Here is a 5,304-nt window from a genome sequence, read left to right on the forward strand (position 1 = left end):
AGCAACAGCTGGGGGACAAGGGTTGGGGGCAGCGGATGGTTGGGGAGGGAGTTCTGGACCCTGCACCACAAATAAGGAAGGCCTTCAGAGGCCAGTGGCCCCAAGAGTCGTCAGCCATAGCATCTCCTCTGTTTTCTTAACTCCTTTCTTGTTTTAAACTGCTTTTTATTTATTTGGCTGCACTGGATATTCGCTGTGGCATGCAGGCTTTGCTAGTTGAGATGCACGGGTCTGGTAGTTGTGGCAGGCAGGCTTAGTTACCCTGTGGCATGTGGGATCCTGTGGGATCTTAAACCAGGGATCGAACCTGAGTCCCTTGCATTGCAAGGCATATTCTTAACCACTGGGCCACTAGGAAGTCCCTAAAATGCTTTCTTTGCTTTTCTTTTTTAAAGCATATTTCTTTTTTGTTTATTTGTATTCTGGTCATGCTGTACAGCATGCGGGATGGTTCCCTGACCAGGAATCGAACCTAGGCCTGCCGCAGTGGAAGTGCCGAAGCCTAACCATGAGGCTACCAGGGAACTCCCACTTTCTCCTGAAGCCACAGGTCAAGCACGGCAGGTGAGGTGCTTTCAGGTCCCTCCCTTTCAGGTCTCTCCCTTTCAGGTCCACAGGAACCTACCATGAAGAGCAAGGTAACTGGGCACTTGGATTGGCACGTTCGTCTCCCAGTAAAGCCACACACACCTCATTGTAGCTGCTGTAAGCAGAACTTATCAATGTTCAACTGAAGGGTCATTTCTGGGGGATGGGGGCTGTGTGGGGCAGAGGACCTTCCCCACTGAGTGGGATGGGATTGGGGCAGAGGGACGCAGCCGGAGTCGGGTTTCCCTGGAAATGGGTCTGCAGGCTCCAGTTAGGCCAGGAGGACCCAGGCTTTGCAGAGCTGGGACAGGATGCTGTGCTGGGAGGGGGCACCCCCGGGACTCCCGCTGGCATTCGAAGCTGTCTCCTCCACTCCCTTAAGTGGGGGAAAGGCGCTGGGTGGTGGGGGTCTTTAGTAGGTCTAGGGCCTCATTGAAAGCTCCAGTGTTTCCAGAGGCCTCAGGCCGGGCTGGCCATGGCCACTCCATCACCGCAGGACACCACCCCCATCTCATGCTGGCAGCCTCATCACATATGTAAGACGTTTCCAGCTTGGAGAGGGCGGGTGTCTGAAGGGGTCACCTGGAGGCCCAGGTTAGGCCAGGACTCTGTCCCCGCATATGTGCCACATGGCTGTCATGACCAATGACCACACACCTCAGGGCTTACAGCTGCACACACCCATCCCAGCACAGTCCAGCACCAACCTGATGGGGTGAAAATGCAGGTGTTACCAGGCTTAGTCCCTCCTGGAAGCTCCAGGAGAACCCGTCACTGCCTCTCCCAGCTTTCCGAGGCGCCATGTCCCTGGCTCAGAGCTCCTTCCCTCCTCTCTGACCTGCTGCCTCTGCCTGTCAGGACCCTGTGATGACACTGGGCTCGCCCGACACGCAAAGACCATCTCCCCCCTTCAGAGTCCTTAGCGGACCCTCACCTGGAAAGCCCCTTGGCCACCAGAGGCTCTGTCTCCGCAGCACCTGACCCAGGACAGGCTCACTCAGCCCCACCCATGGGAACAGCTCTTGCTTTACAAGCACCTTTACACTCGCATCCTTGGTGAGTCTCACAATGACGCACGAGGCAGGGACTTTCCTGTCTTAGGACCGCATGCTCAGCCATGGCCCAGGGGACCTGCTGAGGTCCCACAGCAGGACTGGGGCCAGGCCCCGCCTGGCTGCACAACAGGGCTCCAGGTGGGGAGAGCCCCGGGGGGACCAGGCGGGCATCGTCTTGGGGCAGTGCAGGCATTCAGAGGAAGGAGACCACCAGATCCCCAGCCTGGGCCCAGTGGAGAAAGATGGCAGATGAGACCAGAAGCAGGAAGCCTCAAGGTGAGAGGCAAGCCAGAGAGGGCCAAGGAGGGGGAAAGAGAGAGAGGAGGGGAGGGGAGAGAGAGGGGCAGGCTCTGGGTCCCCAGTAGAGGGAGACCAGAGCAGGAGTTGGGGGGCCAGGCTGAGCGCTGGGGGCCTGGAGTGGGGACATGATGGAGACTAGACTGTACCGCCGACGGTGGAGATGCTGGGGGAGGTGGGCAGCGAGGAGTGGTCTGCAGCTAGTGTGTCCAGGGAGAGAGAAGGGAACCGGGGTCACAGTGAGTTTACAGCCACGGGCTGGACTCCTGCAGGGGCCAGGTCCTGAGGCCCAGCACTCGGCCTGTTCCCATCTCTTCCTTATTTTGGCTGCTGGTCCCGTCCCAGCTCCCCGAGAACACCTGGCTCCTGGCGTCCTGGCCACAGACCCCACAGCAGCTGTCTGCGGCTGGCCCCCACCCACCCATCCCCACTCCCAGTCCAGGACAGGCCTCCCTAACACAGCCGAGAGGGGCTCCACCTGGGCAGGTGTGCCTGTGCTTGCTCATCCCATTCAGCACTGGGGCAGACGGCGCACACACGAGTGAAGGGCTCCTGCGTCGGGCTGGTCTGTCCCCTCAACCCGGCACCACTCCCCGCTCTGTCTCTCTCTCCTGCACCTGCTGCAGCCAGCCGCCCCCCACCCCCACTCCAGGCCGGCTCTCTACTTCCTCCACCTTCTCCTGCAAACCCTGAGCTTCTCCTCTTGTGGAAGTATCGTGCACAGAACACAGAATCTGTGAGCAGAATTTCAGTGTCATCAGCCTTTCAGCCCCAGATCTGCAAGCGTCCTCTCTGTGCCCCTGCCCCAGCACTCGGGCTTCGCTGGGTGGGAACTCCAGGAGGGCCCCTCCCTGTCTTATTCATCACCCCATCTCCACCCTGCACATGTGGCTCAGAAGTGACTAGTAGGTCCCCATGAACAGCCAGCATCTGCGAATGGCCCCACGGAGCCACTCGGCACGCTGAGGGTGGCCAGTCCTGGTTTCAGAACAGAGGAAGTGATGCACCGCCCTCCCGAGCACCTCTGACCACGCTTCCTTTTTTCATGAAAAAACTTTTTTCACTTTGATAACATGCACACAACATAAAATTTACCAGCTTATCCATTTTTAAATGCACAACTCTGTAGCATTAAGTACCTTTACATGTTGTGCAACCATCATCCCATCGTCTCCAGAACTCTTGCAACACTTCAAACTGAAACTCAGTCCCCATCAAAACACCCAACTTTCCATTTCCACTTCCCCAGCCCCTGGCACCTGCCCATCTACATTTTTAAAAATATTTATTTATGTATTTGACTGCATCGAGTCTTAGTTGCAGCAGGCAGGGTCGTTCCTTGAGATGTCCAGGCTTCTCTCTAGTTGTGGCACAGGGGACTTACCTCACGGTATGTGGGATCTTAGTTCCCCGACCAGGGATCGAACTTGCTTCCCCAGCATTGGAAGGTGGATTCTTAACCACTGGACCACTAGGGAAGTCCCCTACTCTTCTCTCTTCTGTCTTTAAGGATTTGACACCTCCAGGGACCTCGTCCGAGTGAATCATACAGGATTTGTCCTTCTGTGACTGGCTTATTGTTCTTAATATAATGTCCTCAAGGGCTTTCCTGGTGGCTAAAGAATTTTCCTGGTAAAGAATTTACCTGCCAATGCAGAGGACATGTGTTCGATACCTGGTCCAGGAAGATCCCACATGCTACAGGGTAACTGAGACTGAGCGCCACAATTACCAAGCCTGTGCTCTCGAGTCTGGGAGCCACGAGTACTGCTGAGTGCACACGCCGCAACCACTGCGTGCCTAGAGCCCGTGCTCCACAGTAAGAGGAGCGACCGCAATGAGAAGCTCCCGCACCGCTGCTAAAGAGGAGCCCCCGGCTCACCACAACTGGAGAAAAGCCCGCACAGCAATGAAGACCCAGCACAGCCAAAAATAAAAATAAATAAATAACGTCCTCAAGGTTCATTCATGTTGTAGCATCCCGCCAGCACCTCATTCCTTTTAAAAGCTGAATAATATCCCATCATGTTACACCACATTTTGTTTATCCACTGTCAGTGAGTATTTGTGTTGCTTCCACTCCCTGGCCGTTGTGAACAATGCTGCTGTGAACAGGGGTGTGCAAATCTAAAGACACTGCGTTCAATTCTTTTGGGTACACACGCAGAGGCAGAGTTGCTGAATCATGTGGTGATTCGGTTTTTAATTTTTTTGAGGAACCACCATACTGTTTTCCACAGTGGCTATTTTTAGTATTTTATATTCCTAGCAGTGCACAAAAGTTCCAGTTTCTCTACATCCTGGCCAACACTTATCTGGTTTTCTGATAGTAGCCAACCAATATTGCATACGAACCTGGAATGTTAGGTCCATGAATCAAGGTAAATTGGAAGTGGTCAAAAAGGAGTTGGCAAGAGTGAACATCAGTATTTTAGGAATCAGTGAACTAAAATGGACAGGAATAGGCAAATTTAATTCAGATGACCACTGTATCTGTTACTGTGGGCAAGAATCCCTTAGAAGACATGGAGGAGTCAATGAAAGAGTCCAAAATGCAGTACTTGGGTGCAATCTCAAAAATGACAGAATGATCTCTGTTCGTTTCCAAGGCAAACCATTCAACATCACAGTAATTCAAGTCTATGCCCCAACCAGTAATGCTCAAGAAGCTGAAGTTGAATGGTTCTGTGAAGACCTATAAGACCTTCTAGAACTAACACTGAAAAAAGATGTCCTTTTCATCACAGGGGACTGGAATGCAAAAGTAGGAAATCAGGAGATACCTGGAGTAGCAGGCAAGTTTAGCCTTGGAGTACAAAATGAAGTCGGGCAAAGGCTAACAGAGTTTTGCCAAGAGAATGTACTGGTCATAGCAAACACCCTCTTCCAACACCACAAGAGAAGACTCTACACATGGATATCACCAGATGGTCAACACAGAAATCCAATTGATCATATTCTTTGCAGCTGAAGATGGAGAAGCTCTATACAGTCAGCAAAAAACAAGACCGGGAGCTGACTGTGGCTCAGATCATGAACTCCATGTTACAAAGTTTAGGCTTAAATTGAAGAAAGTAGGAAAAACCACTAGGCTATTCAGGCCATTCACTAGGCCACCTAAATCAAAACCCTTACAATTATACAGTGGAAGTATAGATAATAATCTATAGACAATCTACAGACAAACAGACTCAAGGGATTAGATCTGATAGACAGAGTACCTGAAGAATTGTGGACAGAGGTTTGTGACATTGTACAGGAGGCAGTGATCAAGACCACCCCCAAGAAAAAGAAATGCAACAAGGCAAAATGGTTGTCTGAGGACACCTTACAAATAGCTGAGAACAGAAGAGAAGCTAAAGGC

At 52.4% G+C, this 5,304-nt stretch overlaps 1 long non-coding RNA gene across 1 annotated transcript; it reads left to right on the plus strand.

Moving 5' to 3' along the window:
• The first annotated feature begins 203 nt into the window (after window positions 1–203).
• Window positions 204–3,729, plus strand: LOC129632449 (uncharacterized). The gene is made up of 3 exons (XR_008704530.1): window positions 204–564; window positions 1,447–1,644; window positions 3,451–3,729. It is a non-coding gene; the product is annotated as an uncharacterized LOC129632449 (long non-coding RNA).
• The last annotated feature ends 1,575 nt before the right edge of the window (window positions 3,730–5,304 follow it).

The sequence above is a fragment of the Bubalus kerabau genome, chromosome 17 (assembly GCF_029407905.1).
Source record: "Bubalus kerabau isolate K-KA32 ecotype Philippines breed swamp buffalo chromosome 17, PCC_UOA_SB_1v2, whole genome shotgun sequence".
NCBI classification, from domain to species: Eukaryota; Metazoa; Chordata; class Mammalia; order Artiodactyla; family Bovidae; genus Bubalus; species Bubalus kerabau.